This window comes from Sus scrofa, chromosome 13, assembly GCF_054392235.1.
Source record: "Sus scrofa isolate SSC_HxYL_T2T_F1_AM1 chromosome 13, Sscrofa_HxYL_maternal_Yorkshire_Landrace_v2.0, whole genome shotgun sequence".
In the NCBI taxonomy this organism is placed as follows: Eukaryota; Metazoa; Chordata; class Mammalia; order Artiodactyla; family Suidae; genus Sus; species Sus scrofa.
In genome coordinates, this window is record NC_139395.1 from 120,203,642 (window position 1) to 120,226,494 (window position 22,853).

General features: G+C 35.3%; 1 long non-coding RNA gene across 2 annotated transcripts in view; it reads right to left on the bottom strand.

Moving 5' to 3' along the window:
* LOC146397575 (uncharacterized) overlaps positions 1-22,853 on the bottom strand; it is a 72,510-nt gene that overhangs the window by 11,302 nt on the left and 38,355 nt on the right. The window contains exons 2-3 of one of the 2 annotated variants that reach the window (XR_014824966.1): positions 5,590-5,685; positions 443-525 (exon numbers count right to left, since the gene is read on the bottom strand). This is a non-coding gene — a long non-coding RNA (uncharacterized LOC146397575). The remainder of the gene's footprint in view (positions 1-442; positions 526-5,589; positions 5,686-22,853) is intronic. The other variant, XR_014824965.1, reaches the window with a different exon arrangement.

A 22,853-nucleotide genomic window follows, 5' to 3' on the forward strand; every position in this document is an offset into this window, starting at 1 on the left:
GTATGGCATGTTTGTGTATACATCAGATTTCACTTTTTCCCTGTATCATGTTCCTTTTCCCTAAATTAATTGCCAGGAGATTGCTGTGCTCAAATAATAGATTGCACTCAAGCTTAGTCTTCGCTGGTATAGAGTTGATAATCTTACCTAAAAATATTTAAAATAATTTTGAATATAAAAGATATCTCTTTATCACTTCCTAAGTAGTCTTATAGGACCTGAGCACCAGTGTGGCTGGACAGGAGGCATGATCCATGTGGTGTGAATAAGGGCAGAATGATGAGATCCAAAAATACCCAGGCTTCTGGGAACTACACATCTTAAGGAAAGGGATGCTGAAGGACAACATATGATCAGAAATGACTTAAGGTAGTAACCATAAACTATGTATTGAAATTTTGTTGACAGTACATCAATCATATAATTAATGACAAATTCTTACCTAGATCAGGAGAATGAGTGCTCATTGTGTTGGTTGTCATGTTCAACCCTCTCTTCCAATATACTCTTCAAAGATCAGAAATTCTGTACAATTAAATGGAGTAGATATGGATGTTATCATCATGCTCAAAGATTCTCCTAGAACACTCTAAATATTGAACAGTCTTCTAATTGTAAATGAATCTTTCTCAGCATGTATGATATAGTACATAATATATTGCTTATTGCAAGGTCAGAGTTATTGATGTAGCAATTGAAATATACCTATATCTATAGATATATAGATATACATACACACATATATATTTCATCAACAATATATAACATTAGCATCAACACAAATGTCTATATTTGTATGGACAAATACTGGTAATATCAAAATCAACAGAAATTTATATATAGAGAGCCTAAGCCTCTTTTCTGACCTCTGTATCTGTATATTTAATTGCTGATTTTACATATTTATTCAAATGTGCAGAGGGCACTTAAAGCTATTGAGCAGATTACATTTTTGATATATGAATCTATGTTTCTTTTTCCATTTACCAGGTATTGGCCTAGTTCCATTCCCCCATTTCAAGCGAAGGTGCACACTGCCCACAGTGAAAGATCAGAAATGCAGACAGAGGGAAGAAAAAAAAAAGTGGGATTCTTTTTGGATTTTGCGTTCAGGGTATCAATTTAAAATGTGTGAGAAGAATATGTAAAATATTGGAACTTTCTCAGGAAATACTACAGCTCCCCCATAATAATAATAATAATAATAATAATAATAATAATAATAATTTCCCTGGGTTGAGATAAACTGAAAGAGGGTTGGATCCCAGAGAGGCATCAGCTCCACAATTGCACACAGGCCAGACAGGTAGCAGGACAACAGAGAGGTCATGGAGGTATGCAGAGTCTGAGGGCAGAAGCCACCTGAAGCCTAGCAGAGATTCCTAAAGAGGATACTCTCTCAAATCTTTCAAATTATTACTCCTACTCATATTCAGAACTTAGTTACACTATCTCTTCTTTATAAATGCCTGCTATTACCTGCTCTCAAGCACTTTACTACCTAACATTTATAACATTTTAAATTGGAATTTTATTGGAATCATTTCATGATAATGTCCATCTCTTCCTATACTGTGAAAACTCTGAGAGCAGGGATCCTGTTTATTGTTTTTTTGGTTCCTCAAGTATAGTAGGTGCCCAGTCAATAACTGTTTAAGGAACAAATACATGACTGAAAGCATTATTATTATTATCATAACTCATTTTGTATGGTGTCTCACAGATATGTTGTGACTGGACCAAAAGGTCTCAACAGCATACTCGAGTATAAACCCAGAAAAATATCTTATTTCTGTACTCATCAATCAAGGTAACATATTTACAGATACCTGAGGGTCTTATTCTTGCTTCATTCTGAGATACATTGATCCCACAAAGCCAATATCTTATGTCCACTGAGATAAAATAAATAAAACCAAAGACAATAAAAGCAGGCCCCAAACTAAATCATGGGTGAGTTATATTTTATATGATCTTAAAAACTTGTCTAGGGTTACTAGATTAACCTTCTCTTGAAAGCCCAAGCTGCAATCACTAAAAATCATTTCCAAATGACCTGCTTACCAAAACATAAATTCCTGCTTTTTAAATCTTTTATCCCATATCTCATAAAAACTTCCTCAATTCTTAAAAAAAACACTTCTAATAATGTTATAAAATAATTTTAAACACACAGTGCCATTTCCTTTGCCATAACAGCTCTCTGAATAATTATATCATGTATTATCCTAACCACTGCCATTTTGAAGATGAGGACAACAAAGTTTAATGAGGTCAAACCATGTGTACTAGGGTGTATAAAATGTATATGGTGAAGCTGAAATTTAAACCAGTCTTATGGTGCCAAAAATAACTTTTTATTTCATCATAATTCTCTCCTATAAAAATATTATACACTGAATGTTAGTAATTTTCAGAGCAAGGTGTTGCCAATAAACAAACCATTTCACAACTGCTATCAAGTTATAAGTTATCTGCTATTTTATTTGTCACTGGGCTCCTATCAAATTCTGTAAATGTATGTCATTACAACATCAGGAGTTTTACAGCTATAATTTTACATAAATTATATCATCCAGTTCAAGCTATTTATTTTATGCATGAGGAAGGTGAGGCCTGAAGAGAACGGGTCCTCACTAGCCCAGTGCCACATACTTATTTGGCAGCTCAGCAGATACTAGTATTGAAACAATGGATCAAAATCTCTGGGTAAAGTCTTGGCATGAGTATTTCTTATTAAGTCCCTTAAATTGATCCTAATGTGTAGTATGAATGGAGAGTCAACAGTTTAAAAAGTTCCTAGTTGCCAAATGTTGTCTTGAGTATTTAAACTGTAATTTTCTCCATGAACTCAGATGAATTCCCTATTTATTTCTTATTACATTCATAAACATGCTTTTCTATTGTTCCTTCATTGAGTTGAGTATTTGTGTGTGTATGCCTGTGTGTGTGTTTAATAACTACTTCTACATAAAGCAGATATTAGTTTACCTTTCTTCCATGCTGTGTGTATGGCGAAGAGAAGCAAAACTCTGCTTTAGGTATGTATTTGAACGACTGAGTGTATATATCTGTGAACCTACTGAAAATGAAATTAAAAACTACTTGAATTTAAAAATCTCATTTTCGTCTGATACATTATATATTTTTATGAAATTCTATTTATATCTATACCATCAGATATGTGTACTTCATTATAAATTTATAGATAAAGTAAGAGAATCCCATTTTACTCTGATATGTTTAGCCTACTTTCATTCTTTACTGTGGTCTTTAAGGTAAGAAACTAGGGTGTAATCATTTCTTCAAAATTTGAATTTAACAGTAATAACTCCGATAACATGTTTTAAACATCTTTTTATGTTTAAAAAGTGATATATAGCTTTTTCCTTACTTTAGGATTTCTGAAGGGCAAACGATTAACCAACTAAGTCTTTATACAAACTGCCCCATGATGCATACATTAACTAGTTGAATAATGATAATAACCAAGAAAAGGAATACACTAGGGCAAGTCATTGTGTGAATATACACATGAGCCCAGAGGTAATATGCTTTTAGTAAATGTGTTTCACATAATGAATGTATTGCCATTAAATAAAATAAACACTTGTTTTGATGCAGCATGTGATTGATACCTTAATAGACTCGAAAAGACACATGTACTCCAATGTTCATTGCAGCACTATTTACAATAGCCAAGACATGGAAACAACCTAAATATCCATCGACAGAGGAGTAGATCAAGAAGATGTGGTACATATACACAATGGAATGTTACTCCACCATTAAAAGGAAAGAAATAACAGCATTTGCAGCAATATGGATGGACCTAGAAATTATCATGCTAAGTGAAGTCAGACAGACAGTGAGACACCAACATCAAATGCTATCACTTACATGTGGAAGTGTACAGTGAACTTCTTTGCAGAGCAGATACTGACTCACAGACTTTGAAACACTTATGGTTTCCAAATTAGACAATGGGAGGTGGGGGGATGCATTGGGGGTGGGAGGATGCGTTGGGGGTTTGGGATGGAAATGCTATAAAATTGGGTTGTGATGGTCATTGTAAAACTATAAATGTAATAAAATTCATTGAGTAATAAAAAAGGTTGTATAATCAGGTACTTTTATTTTCTTCAAGTTTTATTAATGGTCTTATGATGACCAAATGTGTGAGTTTATGGTTGAAACTCCAGACATACATTCACGTTGAAAAAAATGAAGAATTCAAGCAGTAGAATATAACTGCTTTAGAAGGAACAAAAATTAGAAACTGTGTATTATTCTCCTTAAATAGGAAAGATAATTTGCTCTCCTAGAGTAAACATTCTAAGATGTTATCCATTTCACTAATTTATAAATGAAAATGAACTGAAAAGAGTAAAATGTGTTAAGTTCATGGTTATGGTTACACATGATTTTATGAAAAAGATTTTATATTTTTGGTTTGCCTTCCAGATTTTAAGTTTCTCTAAAACATTTTCTGGAAAAAAATTTTAAATATTTACAACATGATTATAAACATTTATAATGTTTATAACATATTCAGAATAAATTTAAACTATAATCTGAGTTTCTTTTATCAGGAGTTAGTAAAAATCACCAAACATCAAGTCAGTGGGTTAGAAATATTGATAAAAAATCAAAACTGTCTTAATTTACCACAGGATTCTGTTTTCCAATCTTTCCTTGACAGGAGTGTCATCTTGACAAGCCAGTTAGCATAAATGACTTAAAACTCCCTGAACCCTTGTATTTAATATAGTCAGGACCCTGCATTTCAAATTGTCATACACCATTATCATGTTTCAGGATGTCAGTCTCTTATCTGAAGGATATCACATCCCCAAAGTGTAAAGTTTTTGGATATTTGTCTTTCAATGTCAGCATCAAAATATGTGCCCTTTGATCACTAATCTAATCCTTTATGGAGCTGTAAACAGACAATAACAAAGCAAGAATTTTGCTTTGATTGATAGATTGTTATTTTGTGATCTCAGAATTCAGGGAGTGACTTCAGTCATTGCTCATGTCTAATATCAATTAGCATCAAATCCAAACCTTTATTCTGCAGAATTTAAATGGAAATGTTTTAAACTATCTATGGCCCTCAGTAACTTTCAAATTTAATGTTCAGAGTAGTTATTCTCCAAAGGCATACTAAATTAAATCATGTACATCTCTTGTGTATGATAAGCAGTGGAATCTCACATGCTCCATGTATATAAAGCATAGTCATATAACAGTTTAGAAAAAATTGGGTATTTAAGACCTATATGTATCCATGAACTGGTGTGAATTTTAAAAAAATGGACACCCCATAGTGCTAACCTATCCCTAAATATTGCACAAGAATACAAATGGCTAGAAAGCTCCAATATAACAAGTCAAAACAGCTAAGCATTTATGTACATATATGGCAATTAATCACAGAATTGTTTATAAGGGCAAACTAATAGAAATAACTATATGTTAAGGAGTAGGGAATAATGTAACAAATCATGGAATATCTATGTAGTGGAATATTATGTCATGCCAATATTTTATTTTACATGAAAGATTAGTGTTTTTTACATATTTTACCGTACTGTTGAAGAGTTTGAGGTTTATGCCTCATCAGCCTAAAGAATTCAGATAATGGGAAGTCTCCCTTAAGCAGCAATCATTCAAATGCTGAATCTAAATATTAATGAAAAAGAGAAGAATATATGAACTCTAATGCACCTATATAAGAAATGTAACTTCTTCAATCTCAAAACGTTTTAAAGTATTTAAAAGGGAGGTATATAAATCACTCAGTGATCTGCAAGAGTTAACTAATTAAGAGGCTAAATATACTCATTTCTCATGCTGTAAATATTTGAGGCATCTAATACAGGCAGACACTGCAAGATACTGAATATACAAAAGTTAGGTTTATGCTCTTATGAAACATCATTTGGGGAAAGCTTTAGGGATAAGAACATGCATTAGAAGAGAATACATAGAATATCTGAAGGCTTAACAGGAGACAACAATTCCCAGTTTTCATACAGCTAACAAGTAGTCTCTGAAGAGACTCTAAAATTTTTCATATGTCAGGAATTTGAATGAACAACCCCCTAAATCATATTTCTACAGAAGGACCAAAACATTATGGACTAAGAACCTGAATCTGAAATCACCCCAGTGGAACAAATTATATTTTCAGCTGAGTAAAGCAATGCATGAAAGAAAAAGTAATTCCATCATGTGAAACCCAAGGAAGCAATTTGACATTAACATTCTTTTTATAATTTTTTGAAAAACTGATAATCATTCTGGTATATACTTATAGTGACTAAGCTGAGAGTTTTAAGAACGTGTTTGGGTTGTACAAACAAGTATGTTAATGTATATGTGGGTTCTAGTGATAGAAAAAGACATCTTGAAAAAACAACTGCAGAGAATAAGGAAAGGTTTTATTTATTTATTTACTTTTATTTTTTTGTCTTTTCTAGGGCCGAACCCGCAGCATATGGAGATTCCCAGCCTAGGGGTCCGATTGGAGCTGTAGCCGCCAGCCTACAGCACAGCCACAGCAACACGAGATCCGAGCAGCATCTGTGGGCTACACCACAGCTCACGGCAATGCCGATCCCCAACCTGCTGAGCAAGGCCAGGGATCGAACACATGACCTCATGGATCCTAGTCAGATTCGTTAACCACAGCGCCATGATGGGAACTCAAGGAAAGGTTTTAAATTATTTCAAATAATATATATTTTGATAGCCTCTAAAACAACACTAAATATATTTTACTGAAATATATTGTATTATATAATATTTGTCTTCATCAACTCTAATAACATTTGGCTAAATCTCTCACTTAAAAAAGGCAGTAAGGGTATGTGATAAGTTAAACTTTTCTAATAAATCTTATTGCAATGCAAATTTACATTCCGCTGCTGTCTATATAAGGGGTAATTTGGACAGATGCTTAACCGACTTTCCTTATTAAAATTCTCCATAAATGAACTGTCAAATTCAAATTGCTCTAAGCACAAAAGCCAACAGTGTCAAATTAAAGTAACTAACGGTAAAAAGATTACTGCATCTTTATGAAAGTAAAAATTAAAAATAATTAAATGAAGGGTAGCCTTGTATGTGACAAGTAAGATGAAATAATAACTTGAATTTGACCTCCCAAGTACTTCTTCTAAGAATGTCTTTTTTACATGAAGAAAAATATAGAAAAAGTAAATAATGTGACTTTGGCTTCGTGTGTTTAATTTCCGAGATAAGTCAGTATTTTATCCTACATGTGAGAGAGGACATATGTCTTCCCCCTGTGTTTGCATATTGAGAAGGACTTTTCATTCTGTTCAAGAAGGAAAAGCAGCAGCCAGGAGGGAGGCGTGATTTAGCTGATTAACTGCAACTGGGAGAGAGAAAATGACTCTGCCCTTGGTAGCTCTCTCTTTGGGAACTGCCTGCCTGCAAAGAGGGTTACTTGGGATCTTCTGGTGGCAATCAACTGTGCAACATGGTAGGTCTTCCTGTAACATGGTAGGTCTCTCATCTGGAATATACATTGAGATGCCCATTTAACCAGATGCCCATGCCACCTTCTCCAGTTTACATTTATCAGGAAAAAACTAACTTTGATTTTTCATCTGGGTTCAAAATGATTCCAAACTTGAGCATTAAAAAAAGGGTGCTACTTGTCATTCCTATAATCTACATGATGCCAACAGATAATAGTAATTCTAACAATTAAATCTCTTAAAATTCAAACAACATATAAAGCATACCTGATTCTTCATGGGATTCTTCATTTTCTCCCTTATTCTGTTTACATGACTATATTACACCCATTACATTATTTCATGTATTTTGCCTGTTTTGTTTGTTTGTTTGTTACTTTCTTTGTTTGATTGGTTGGGGTTTGTTAAGTTCATTTATATGGGAGGGTAAATCTGGTCTATGTTAATCCATCTTGGCCAGAAGTAGAAGCACTCGTTTTTTCATTTAAAATGGGTTTATTGTTAATAAAATATATTTGAATCTTCTTTTCTCATCCACTATGATGATTTCTGCCTTTATTAAATCACTGACATTTAAAGTGATTTCTGGTATAGCTGAACTTGCTATATTTGTTACTGTTTTCATTTGATGTTCTTTTTTTCATTTCTGTTGTTTTCCACTCTTTTTCTGCCTTTTGTAGTTTAATAGTTTATTTGATTCAATTTTCCCTCCTTTCTTAGTATATTCCTATATATCTTATTTTTACCTTTTTATGTGTGCTAATCAAAGTCCACTTTCAAATTGCACTACAACCCTTGTGAGGAATTAATAATAACAATATAATCCCAATTCTTCCCTCCCATCTCTTTCTTATTTCTATTATTTTTCACTCACAATAAGCACACACAAGGATATTTTCTTGACATACATAGCTTATATAATCAAATACATTGTTGGTATCATTATGTTGAACCAACCGTTATTACATCGATTAAGGATGAGAAAAATTAAAATTTATTTCACCTTCATCTATTTGTTCTTTGATGTAGATTTAAGTTTGAGTCATCATTTTCCTTCTCTCTAAAGAACTTTTAACATGTCTTGCAAGCCAGACCTACTTACAATAAGTTTCTTCAATTTCTGTTTGCCTGAGAAAGTCTTTATTTCTCCTTTATTTAAAAAAATAATTTCTCAGTGTACTAAATTCTAGGTTGCTGTATTTTTTTCTCTCAACATTTTAAATATTTTATTCCTCTCTTTTCTTGCTGGCATGGGCTGAGGAGAAGTCAAGATGCAAAGTGTTTTTCCTCCAGCTTTTTTCAAAACTTATTATTTATCTTTGATTTCCATAGTTTTAAAATGATATGCCTAGATGTCTCTTTTTTTTTCATTAATTCCACTACTGTTCTCTGAGTTCCCTGGATCTATAGTTTGGTGCCTAAAATTAATTTGGTAAAATTCACATCCATTATTATTTGAAATATTTCTTCTTGTCTTTTCTCTTTTTTGTCCCTTTGTTCCTATTACGTGGGTTTATAACTCTTATAGTTGTCACTCAGTTAGTCTTGGATATCCTGTTCTGTTTCTTTTTTCAGTTTTTGCTCCCTTGGCTCTTGGGTTCCAAGAATTTTATTAATATATCCTGAAGCTCAGATTCTTTTCCCAGCCACATCCAATCTACTAATAGGATTATGAAAGGCATTCTTCATTTCTGTTACATAGGAAGGGAACAATGGGAAAATGAAATAACCCTCTTGCTGCATAATCCCAATCTTTGTGTACAAGTTTTGCCCAATCATTTGTATTCATTTCTGAAGGTTGCCATAGTGAAATACCACAGACTGTAAGGTTTAAATAACAGAAATCTGTTTTCTCACAGTTTTGGGAGCTCGAAGTCAAAGGTCAAGGTGCTAGAACAGTTAGTTTTTCCTGAGGACTCCATCACTTACAGATCATCACCCTTTTGCAGCCTCTTTTCATGGCTATACCTCTGAATACACATTCCTGATATTTTTCTCTATGTCCTAATCCATTCAGATTGAATTAGCATTCACAATTATGGACTCATTTTAATTTAATTACCTCCATAAAGGTCCTGTCTCCAAATATAGTCACATTCTGCTGTGCTGAATGTTAGGGCTTCAACATGTGGATTTTGGAGGGTCAAAATCAATCCAAATTATTACCTAAACCTTTTTTTTTATTGCTTTCAATGGAAACTAATGCCTCCAACTCCTTGAAATCTAGTGTTCTAGCTTAAATACACTTTAACATCTCCCTATAGATATGCCTCCCCATTGTGCTTGTCAATTACTACTTAATCTTCCATCTTTTCATATTCTCCAGATTTATTAAAATCTATTGTCCACTACTATTTCCTCTCAGTTTATATTAGCCCTAGTGTTTTTCTGCTACCTATTTATCATTCACCTAGGAATTTGGAAGTGAAATGTGTTAAAGATATTTTCAATTGTATATTTTTACCAAAATCAAATAAACTTTTTTTTTCTGAACTGGTTGCTATTAAAATCACTAAAATAAACACAAATATTTTAACTTTTTCCTTTAAGTTGGTCTCTCCGCACACATTTTAAAGGGTGTTTTCAAAGACTAAATTAGACTCTGTCTTCGTGAGCAGTCATCCTGGACCTGGGTAAGTCTCTTGGCTTCCTAATAGCATAAGTAGTTTGGGCTGAGAGCTGCCCAAAGAACTGAATATGATGAACACAAATTCTGTCATTACCAATGGGCCATGTATATATGATGATTAAAGAAATACATTTTAGTCTTTTATGGAAGAAGGCTGATTTCAGTAATGACAGTAGTAAGTGAGGCATTTGGAAATTTTTCATTTAAAAAAAATAGAGTTTAGGAGTTCTACTTGCACCTTGATAGTATAAAGAGCTCCATGGATCTGCTCCCAGGTAAAACTGGTGAGAATGATAAAAGTGATGGAATAGTAAGATTTAAATTTCCTGGAAGTGGACTGGAGGGCATAGATAAAATTAAAACACTTGTCTAAGGAAATATACTAAAAGTCAGTAAGGACTGTAAAAGTCTATTCTATATTAACCAATACCTATGCCATCTCTTCTCCCAGCTCAGTGAGGCTAAAACTCTGCTCCAGTCAGGTACAGCCAATAAGACAGGACTCCCTCACCCCCTTCATTTCTCAGTCAGAGGAGTATCTGCTAAGGAGGAAAGGGCATCAGCATTTTACATCCTGTTTTCAGCTACCTGTTAGTGAGAGGCTATGTTCTAGGGAATAAAACCAAAAATTGGGACTTTAATTCTGTCCATTCCCCATTTGTGTGACAGAAACTCTATCTCAGGTAGGATGCGATTGATAATATTGGGATTCCGATTACCCTTTACTCTGGCTAGCATATGGGAATCCCATGACAAAACAGGCAAACTAAGGAGACCTAGTAAGACTGTTTCCCCCATACACTGAGCATTCAGCACCTAACACAGGGATGTCACTTAGAGAAAAGGATGTCATTTTCTCCACCCCCAGCACCAGCGCTATGCTCAGAGATTTTTCCTTGGAAGAGAAGCAGCCACAGAACAGAAAGCTATAATGCCTCTCCTAAAGAAATGACTTCATTTGCCACAGACTGGGCAGAACTTCACAACTAACTGTACTCTCAGAAAGAGTGAAAGTGTTACTAAGAAGTAATTAGGGGATATTTATGGATTCATTGTAAAGACAGGCTAAGTTGTATGCCTGTCAGTTTTTCAGAGAGCAATTGTGAAAGACATATCTTATTGTTCTGTGTGAAAAGATAAAATATTTGTTCATAAGTATCAGCTTATATACCATGGGCTTTCTGGGGAATTATAAACAGACGTTAAAAGAAAAGGCTACAGAATAGTAATGTGTTCAGAACATATTAGTAGTTTTGTGCAGTTTGTATCATTATTCATGTTGGAGCTATTTGTTTAGAGTTTCTTAAACCAAGGCAGAAATGATTTGTGTACCACTGTAACTGATACAATTAGATAAGCATATCAGTAGTGATCTGTGAGGAAACTGATATTAGCATTTAGAAAACCAAAGATTGCTTTATGAAGAGAAAACAGTTTGCAAAATTGTTTTGGCTGGTAACTTTGAAGCCATCCCATGTCCTTAAAAAGATTGAAGCTCTGTGGGAAGTGTTTGGAAAGAAACGGAATGATAGTATCTGTTGGCATTTATTTTCTGCTTTTACCAGAGTACTAAATAAGAGAAATGAGCTCAAGAACAGGGAATATTTGACAGTTTTCAGGCAGAAATTTAAGAGGCTAAATAAAGTCTCAAAATGTGTGGCCTTGCCTTGCTAATTTGAAAACCCAGCTGCTGCTGGCCTCAAAATCTATTAAATGAGACAAAGGTTGTTTGAGTGAAAAATGTCCATTAAGTTTCCCATTAAACAAGGTCACTCGGCCATGTGATAAACAGCACACAAAGGGTCTTTTCTTCTCATCCAAACCTTTAATTTCAAATAGCCACGTGTGAAAGAGAATGAATAAATCTGAAGAAATTGAGAAATAGAACCAACTTAAGACCTATGTCTAGGAAAAAAAATTACTGAAACACAGACATTTCTAGAAGCAAAGAGACCAGATGATTTTTTTTTATTATTTTTTTTTAGTAAGTTGTGTTACCAAGAAAACAAGAATTTAATGTAATAGTGGCTTTGGCTATAAAGTATTAAACCATTCCTTTGCCCCTAAACTTTCAATAGTAGAATAAAAACAGTGGAAGCTGTGCAGACCCTAATGAGAACATGTTTCCAAATTACCACTTTAGAAGATGTCATAAAGAACAAGGAGTGAGGGAGGGCTTAATTAAGGTTGGTACACAAGCACACACATGCACACAGACACAAACTCAGAGTGCAAGATACTGAAGAGACTTGACAACAGTATTCCTTCTAAAGAGCAGAATCTGAATCAAGTTAAGGAACTTATCCTACCCACAGGGAAGGAAGCTTTTACAATACTATTTAGCAGGACTTCAAGATTATTATACACCAGTGATTGCTGTGTGTGATTTCCTAGCGCCACTCTTCTTAAAGGGGGATATGCAGTGTGGACATTTTCTCCTTGCTCACCATTATGAACTGGATAAACAGGACAAATACCTTTTTCTTTTTTAGTTCATAGTTTTACAATTCATGAACAATGGCCTAATAGATTACTGAACAGTTACTGGATATTTGGCACTTTGAGGTGATTATAATAACTGGAATTGTAGAATGACCATGAAGATCTAACATATATATTCCATTTCTCCTCCTTTTGAATACATACTTCTTCATAATTTTGGAAGATGGTATTGAAAAGTAGCTTGCGCTAGCTAATGAAATGTTGGCAGAGGTTATATGAGTTCCATGTTCTGCTCCCCCTGCCATGGTGATCACGGAGGCATATGCTTTGATGAGGCTTCTAACTGACTCCAAAAGTGATCACTATAATCAGAGCCCCTCCACTGAACTGTACTTGGCATGTGTTGTGGACTGAGAAATAAATTTAAGAGGTGTTACATCACTGAGACATTGCCTTTGTCAGTTAATGAGCATAATCTAAATTATTCTGATAGAATAGCCTGAGAATTAATTGACTGTCATTTGTATGAGATATGAAGAGGTGAGAAAGACAAACTGGCAAACCAGAGAAGAAACTGAGTAACTGGTTATTCTAGTACTTTCTCTCCTCTTCTTGGGCACATAGTTGGACTAAAATTCCCAGCTCCCTTGCAATAAGATGTGGTCATATAATTTAATTTAGCCATTGAAATATGAGTACAAACGTTGTGCTTCAATTACAGTAGGGCTTAAGACTATCTCTCATGTTTGATCATTTACCATTTTATTTTCTCCAGCCAGCAGTATACAAAACAATACAGGGAATTCTAAAGTTATGTATTAGATAGAGGAGCCAAAGATGCATTGATACTGAGTATTTATACCTTAGAGAAAAGCCTCCTACAAATTAAGAGGACATTTTTAATTTATTTTTATTTTGTTTTATTTTTGTTTTTTTAGGGCTGCACCCACAGCATGTGGAGGTTCCCAGGTCAGGGATCCAATCAGAGCTGCAGTTTCTGGCCCGCGCCACAGCCACAGCAACTCAGGATCCGAGCCACGTCTGTGACCTATACCACAGCTCATGGTAATGCTGGATCCTTAACTCAATGAGCAAGGTCAGGGATAAAACCTACGTCCTCATGGATGGTAGTCAGATTTGGTTCCACTGAGCTATGACTGGAACTCCAAGAGGACATGTTTTAGATCTTGCTGGAGTTTACTGGGGTTTTGTGGAGTTATTTTCTTCTGCATCACCTGGTATTATATTATTATATTACATACTCCCTAACCCCTTTCTACATCCCATAAACATAACAGAAAGAAGAAAGTCCTAATTGTTATGATGGATTTTATGTGACATTCAGAGGGGTTTAAATTTATAAAATATTGATCTATTTGGGATAGTTATTATTTTTGAGGAGACATAATCCCTGCCTTTAACCAACAATGGAAAAATTAAAGGGGATGTCTAACATATTCTTGCTTTCCCTTCCTATTAATTAAGGTTCTATATAATTATTTATATAATTCAGGAGGTGTAATATTCAAGAAAGAGTATATATACTATATATATTTTATATATTGTATTATATACAGTTTATATAAACTATATGTAGCATTACATACAGATTTTTATGTAATATATATCATTTTCTTGCTTAACTCATCTACTCATACATACTAACATAAAGGGATGTTATTAAGAGCTTAAAGTCTGTTGAGATCACTGCTCATTACATAGTTCATGGCAAGAATGCTAAATGTCCATCAAAAGTAGTCTAATTTTAGGCATTCTGACATAATTCCTTGCAACTCTCTTAAGTAAAAATGGTTCTTTTGCATAGTCCTGTGGCCACCTACCTACATTCTCTCATGTGATTAATTGTGTACTATGCTGCGGTTTTTACAAGAAAACCTGCAGCCTCCATCTCACTGAATATCTCCTGTACTGCCCACTTTTAGAACTCTTACGAAATATGAGTTCCAAATAGCATATCTTTCATAAACTATGAGCTTGAAGGTATGGCACCTTCCCTTCCCTATCTGAATATACCATCATATCATTCATCTGAAAGCCCTTTCCCACTTCTATAAAACAGAATGGCTGTAAGGACGGTGATTGAGCAAACAGTCACTCAAGGACTTAGATGTCAATATCTCCTTCTATCCAATTTCCCCTAACATTTAAAAGATTCTCCTGCATCCTCCTTAGCTTTCTTGAAATTGCAACCACTTAATGATCTACCCCTCTTCCTTCAGTGAAAGAAGGAAATAAGTACACAAACACTGAACACTCCCAGAGGACAGCCTATCTTTGCATCAGATACTATTTCTATAGAAATAATGGGGAGCAGGAGACTGAAGCTCCTGATGATAAGGTGATAAGGTTCTGCTGCAGGATGGTGACACTGAGGAACTGATGAGTCACTGAATGTAGTGCACAAAGTGGCTTCTATTCTCAGTTGTCACTTTTAGTCTCTGGGGTTAAATGGGAAATATCTAGCTTGGCATCAGAACCAATCACGTACACTATTATTATTATCACAGTTGTGTACAGGACTGACTCTAGGACAAATTCTTTGCTTTTGGAATCTTGGGGAGTTTTTCAGAAGTAATTAATTTCATTGCTAAAATCAGACCTCTGTGTTTGCCACATCTTCTAACTATTGATTCTTATATTTTTTTAATTTCCTATCTCATGACTTAAATGTGTGTATTTGAGTGAGTGTGTTTAATTTTTTGCATCTCTTTTTGCTGTTCTTGAATTCAGTCTTCTCTGAATCTCCTTCTAGACAAGGCTTTCATTAATCTCAGACTGACAATGAACTAATGCCTAAATTTTATACTTGGCTTTGTGTCAATTTAAATGTCTATTTTTCTTCCCATGTAAACCACTCCTATCAAGAAAACAAAATTAGAAAAATGAACTTCCAAAATGAGCACCCTTGAGAGAATACATTCTTCTTGAATTTGTTCTGATGCTGCTTGCTGTCCCCACAATAAATTGCATTTGTAAGCCTTTCAGGCCCCTACTGTGTCATAGGGTACATGAGAAAAAAAGAATAATCATATTTTCACTTTGCATTGCTATGGGAAGATCCACAAGTAAGGGCATGAACATATACAAAGATATTATAGTGCAGTATAGTCACTTGTTAATATGGGTTGAATTTAGGAAAACATGCTTCATTTCCAACCTTGAGATAAGGAAAATAAAACACAATTTAATATATACTATTCTTATAGTAATAACAATGAGTTATTAGTCATCGGTATATAATAAATATAAAGAAAAATAAATTTAAAGAAGACAGACCTGGAGAGCACTACAGTGAAATTATTAAAAATGAACAATTATCATTATAGATTAAATCACTTCAACACAATCAGTTATTCATTTTCAAGACATACTTATGAACTGAATGTTTGTATCCCCTCAAAATTCAGATGTTGAAGTCTTAACCTATAGTGTATGACTGTATTTGCAAATGGGGCTTCTTAGGAAGTAATTAAGATTAAATGCGTGGAGGAGTTCATGCTGTGGCTCAGTGGTTAAGAACCTGACTAGTATCCATGAGGATGCAGGTTTGATCCCTGACCTCAATCAGTGGGTTAAGAATCCAATGTTGCTACAAGCTGCAACATAGTTCACAGATGAGGCTTGGAAGTGGTGTTGCTTTGGCTGTGGCGTAGGCTGGCAGCTGCAGCTCTGATTTGAACGCTAGACTGGGAACTTCCATATGCCATGGGTATGGCCCTCAAAAAAGACCAAAAATGGAGTTTCCGTCATGGCTCAGTGGTTAACGAATCCAACTAAGAACTATGAGGTTATGGTGATCCCTGGCCTTGCTCAGTGGGTTAAGGATCTGGCGTTGCAGTGAGCTGTGGTGTAGGTTGCAGACGAGGCTCGGATCCTGCGTTGCTGTGGCTCTGGTGTAGGCCAGTGGCTACGGCTCTGATTCGACCCCTAGCCTGGGAACCTCCACATGCCATGGGAGCAGCCCAAGAAATGGCAAAAAGACAAAAAAAAAAAAAAAAAAAAAAAAGTTAAATGAGTAGAAGGGATAGGGCCCTGCTTTGGTAGGATTATTGTCTTTATAAGAAGAGAGATCAGAGCATTCTCCCTCTCTCTCCGTCTGTCTCTCTTTCTGTGTGTATATGCATTCACCAGGAAAGACCATGTGAGAACAGAGGGAAAAGATGGTAGTCTGCAAGGCAGGAAGAAAGATCTTACCAGACATTGAATCATTTGGAACCTTGATCTTAGATATCAAGGCTCTAGCACTGGGAGAAAATATCTATCCTTTAAGCCATCCAGTCCATGGTATTTTATCATGGCAGCCTGAACAGACTAATACAACACGCTATCATAAATATATTCTCTTTGGCACCATATTTTGTTAGAATTTAAATCTTAGAGAAGAAAGGAATTAAGCATTCTCAAAACTCATCTTTGTATATTACCATTACATATTTTAAAAGATGACAAATTTTATAATACATAAAATATGTGTCAATCATTTTTCTGATATAAAATGATCAGTTGTGTATTTAGAAAATGTGATGGAAAATGTCAAGTCTAAGAGTCACTTAGGCTTAAAATATGTAGCAGGTAAATTTACTATGTTATATCTTATCAATGTAGGCTATTTTTTTAATTTCATAAAACTGATTGTATCTGGCTCTGTATTCCAACTTGTAGACTTTATAAGGAAGTTCATAATAGTCATTTTTGTAGCTTCTTTCCTGACGCTAATAGCATGGGGACACAGAAATGGGGCAAGAAGTGATGCTTCTGTTATTAACATTGATCATTAAAGCTAGGTATCTGTCATCTATTAAATACAGCTATTTGGGTCCTGTTCTGGCCCATTTCAGGAAATGAGAACATAGCAGAAAATAGCAACACAGATCACAGCAGTCCTTACACTGCTCTATATCCCCAATATCTGATAAGATCTCTGGCATATATTAGGAGGTCTATAAATAATTGTGCAATAAATAAGTGAATAGTTTTAACTATTCTCCTCTCCACTCCAAAATTTCTTTTTTTTTATTATTCAAATGAATTTATCACATCTGTAGTTGTATAATGATCATAACAATCAAATTACATAGGATTTCCATCCCACAGCCCAGGCACATCCCCCCACCAACCCAAACTGTCTCCTCCAGAGACCATAAGTTTTTCAATGTCTGTGAATCAGCATCTGTTTTGCAAAGAAGTTCAATCTGTTCTTTTTTCAGATTCCACATGTCAGTGAAAGCATTTGATGTTGGTGTCTCACTGTATGGCTGACTTCACTTAGCATGATAGTTTCTAGGTCCATCCATGTTGCAAAAAATGCTGGTATTTCATTCTTTTTAATGGCTGAGTAATATTCCATTGTGTATATGTACCACCTCTTCTCGATCCACTCCTCTGTCAATGGACATTTAGTTGTTTCCATGTCTTGGCTATTGTAAATAGTGCTGCAATGAACATCAGAGTACATGTGTCTTTGCGAGTCATGGTTTTCTCTGGGTAGATGCCCAGGAGTGGAATTGCTGGATCAAATGGTAGTTCTCTGTTTAGTTTTCTGAGGCATCTCCAGACTGCTTTCCACAGTGGTTGCACCAATTTACAATCCCACCAACAGTGTACTAGTGTTCCTTTTTCTCCACACCCTCTCCAGAACTTACTGTTTGTAGATTTTTTGATGATAGCCATCCTGGCTAGTGTAAGGTGGTACCTCAGAATCGTTTTGATTTGCATCTCTCTAATAATGAGTGATGCTGAACATCTTTTCATGTTTCTCGGTCATCTGTATGTCTTCTTTGGAGAACTGTCTGTTTAGATCTTCTGCCCATTTTTTTGATGGGGTTGTTTGTTTTTTTGGTATGGAGCTGCAGAAGTTGTTTATAAATTTTGGAGATTAATACCCTGTCAGTTGACTCACTTGCAAAGATTTTCTCCCATTCTGTGGGTTGTCTTTTTGTGTTGTTTAGGGTTTCCTTTGCTGTGCAGAAACTTTGAAGTCTGAGTAGGTCCCATTTGTTTATTTTTGTTTTTGTTGTCAATACTCTGAGAGGTGGATCTGAGAAAATGTTGCTGTTGTTTATGTCAGAGAGTGTTTGGCCTATGTTTTCCTCTAAGAGTTTTATAGTGTCTGGTCTTATATCTAGGTCTTTAATCCATTTGGAGTTTATTTTTGTTTATGGGGTTAGGGAGTGTTCTAATTTCATTCTTTTCCATGTGGCTGTCCAGTTTTCCCAGCACCACTTATTGAATAAGCTGTCCTTTCCCCACTGTATATTCTTGCTGCCTTTGTCATAGATTAGTTGGCTGTAGGTGCGTGGGTTTAATTCTGGGCTTTCTATCCTATTCCACTGATCTGTATTTCTGTCTTTGTCCCAGTACCATGCAGTTTTGATGATTGTTGCTTTGCAGTATAGTCTGAAGTCCAGGAGCCTAATTCCTCCAGCTCCATTTTTCTTTTTCAGGATGTCTTGGGCTATTCTGGTTCTTTTGTGCTCCCAAACATTTAAATATTTTGTTCGAGTTCTGTGAAAAATGTCCTTGGTAATTTGATAAATATTGCATTGAATCTGTAGATTGTCTTAGGTAGTATGGTCATTTTGATAATATTAACTCTTCCAATCCACAAGCATGGTATATCTTTCCATCTATTTGTGTCATCTTTGATTTCTTTCATCAGTGGCTTATAGTTTTCAGAGTACAGGTCTTCTGTCTCTTTAGGTAGGTTTACTCCTAGGTATTTTATTCTTTTGGATATGATGGTAAATAGGATTGCTGCCCTAATTTCCTTTTTCATTGTTAGTGTATAGAAATGCCATCGATTTGTGTATTGATTTTGTATACTGCAACTTTGCCAAATTCGTGGATAAGCTCTAACAGTTTTCAGGTAGAGTCTTTAGGATTCTCTAGGTATAGTATCATGTCCCCTACAAATAGGGATAGTTTTACTTCTTCCTTTCCAATTTGGATTCCTTTTATTTCTTTAAATTCTCTGATTGTTGTGGCTAGGACTTCCAAAACTATGTTGAAGAGTAGTGGTGAGAACAGACATCCTTGTCTTGTTCCTGATCTTAGCGGGAATTCTTTCAGCTTTTCACCATCGAGAATGATGTTCGCTGTGAGTTTGTCATATACAGCCTTTATCATGTTGAGGTAGGTTCCCGTTATGCCCACTTTCTGAAGGGTTTTTATCAGAAATGGGTGTTGGATTTTGTCAAAGGCTTTTTCCACATCTATTGAGAGGATCGTATGGTTTTTATTCTTCAGTTGGTTAATGTGGTGTATCACACTGATGGATTTGTGGATATTGAAGAACCCTTGCATCTCTGGGATAAATCCCACTTAATCATGATGTATAATCCTTTTAATGTATTATTGGATGTGGTTTGCTAGTATTTTGTTGAGGATTTTTGCATCGATGTTCATCACTGAAATTGGCCTGTAGTTTTCTTTTTTGTGGTATCTTTGTCTGGTTTTGGTATCAGGGTGATGGTGGCCTCATAGAATGAGTTTGGGAGTATCCCTTCTTCTGCAATTTTTTGAAATAGTTTCAGAAGTGAGCTCTTCTCTAAATGTTTGATAGAATTCACCTGTGAAGCCATCTGGTCCTGGAATTTTGTTTGTTGTAAGGTTTTTAATCACAGTATCAATTTCAGTTCTTGTGATTGGTCCATTCATCTTTTCTATTTCATCTTGGTTTAGTATTGGGAGATTGTACTTTTCTTTTTTTTTTTTTTTTTTTTTTTTTGTCTTTTTGCTATTTCTTGGGCCACTCCTGCAGCATATGGAGGTTCCCAGGCTAGGGGTGGAGGTTCCCAGGCTAGGGGTCGAATCAGAGCTGTAGCCACCAGCCTACGCCAGAGCCACAGCAATGCGGGATCCGAGCCGTGTCTGCAACCTACACCACAGCTCAAGGCAACACCGGATCGTTAACCTACTGAGCAAGGGCAGGGACCGAACCCGCAACCTCATGGTTCCTAGTCGGATTCGTTAACCACTGCGCCACGATGGGAACTCCTGGAGATTGTGCTTTTCTAAGAATTTGTCCATTTCTTCTAGGTTTTCCAATTTATTGGCATATAGTTGCATAGAGTAGTCTCTTATGATCCTTTGTATTTCTGTGATGTCCGTTGTTACTTCTCCTTTTTCATTTCTAATTTTATTGATTTGAGTCTGCCCTCTATTTTGCTTGATAAATCTGGCTAGGGGTTTATCAATTTTGTTGATCTTTTCAAAGAACCAGCTTTCCGTTTCATTGATCTTTTCTATGGTTTTCTTGGTTTCTATTTCATTGATTCCTGCTCTGATCTTTATGATTTCTTTCCTTCTACTAACTTTTGGTCTTGTCTCTTCTTCTCTCTCGAGCTGCTTTAGATGTAAAGTTAGCTTGTTTATTTGAGCTTTTTCTTGTTTCCTGAAGTGGGCTTGTATTGCTATAAACTTTCCTCTTAGAACAGCTTTTGCTGCATCCCATTGGTTTTGGAGTGTCATATCTTCATTGTCATTTGCTGCCAGGTATTTTTTAATTTCCTCTTTTATTTCTTCAGTGATCCATTGGTTGTTTAGTAGCATGTTGTTTTGTCTCCACGTGTTTGTATTTTTTTTGCAGTTTTTTCTTGTTGTTGATTTCCAGCCGTATAGGGTTGTGGTTGGAAAAGATGCTTGATAACGATTTCAATTTTCTTAAAATTACTGAGGTTGGATTTGTAGCCCAGGATATGATCAATCTTAGAGAATGTTCCATGTGCACTTGGGAAGTGTGTTCTGTTGCTTTTGGATGAAATGTCCTATAAATATCTATTAAGTCCATCTGGTTTAATGAATCATTAGGGGCCTGGGTTTCCTTATTGATTTTCTGTCTGGTTGATCTGTCCATTGCTGTAAGTTGGGCGTTAAAGTCCCCCACTATTATTGTGTTATTGTTGATTTCTCCTTTTAAGATTGTTAGCAGTTGCCTTATATATTGTGGTGAACCTGTGTTGGGTGTGTAGATATTTAAAACTCTTATATCATCTTTTTGGATTGATCCTTTGATCATTATGTAATGTCCTTCTTTGCCCTTAAAATATTCATTTTAAAGTCTATTTTGTCTGACATGAGTATTGCTACTCCAGCTTTCTTTTGATCCCTGTTTGAATGAAATATTTTCTTCCACCCTTTCACTTTCAGTTTGTATGTGTCCCTAGAAGTGAAGTGGGTCTCTTGAAGATAGCATATATATGGGTCTTGTTTTCATATCCATTCAGCAAGTCTATGTCTTTTGGTGGGGGCTTTTAGTCCATTAACATTTAAGGTAATTATTGATATGTATGTTGTTATTGTCATTTTATTAATTGCTTTGGATTTGTTTTTGCTCCTCTTTTTTCTTTCCTTCTTCTCTTGTTCTTTTCTGCCTATAGAAGTTCCTTTAGTATTTGTTGTAAGGCTGGTTTAGTGTTGCTGAATTCTCTCAGCTTTTACTTATTTGTGAAGGTTTTGATTTCTCCTTCAAATCTGAATGAGAGCCTTGCTGGGTAGAGTAATCTTGGTTGGAGGTTTTTTTCCATTCATGGCGTTAAGTGTATCATGCCACTCCCTTCTGGCCTGCAGAGTTTCTGTTAAAAAAACTGCCAATAACCTTATTGTGGTCCCCTTGTATGTTACTTGTTTCTTTTCCCTAGCTGCTTTCAAGATTTTCTCTTTGTCTTTAATTTTGGTCAGTTTCATTAACATGTGTCTTGGAGGGTTCCTCCGTGGCTTTATTTTATATAATACTCATTGTGCTTCCTGGATTTGAGTGAGTGGTTCCTTTCTCATGTTAGGGAAGTTTTTGGCTATTATCTCTTGAAATATTTTTTCTGTCTCCTTCTCTCTCTCTTCTCCTTCTGGCACCTCTATAATATGGATGTTGGTGCCTTTAACATTGTCCCAGAGTTCTCTGAGACTCTCTTCATTTGTTTTCAATCTTTTTTCTCTTTTCTGTTCTGCATCCATAATTTCCACTAATCTGTCCTCCACCTCGCTTATTCATTCTTCTGCCTCCTGTATTCTGCTGTTAGCTGCTTCTAGTGAATTTTTTACTTCAGTTATTGTATTTTGCATCTCTCCTAAAGTTTTATATCTTGTGTCTCTTTGCTCAGTGTTTTCTGTAAGTTATCCATCTTTGCCTCCAGTTTATTTCCAATGTCTTACATCATCTTAAGCATCAACAGTCTAAAGTCTTTTTCCTGGAGGCTAAGAATCTCCTCCTCACTTAATTGTTTTTCTGGGGTTTTTCCTTTCTCCCTCATCTG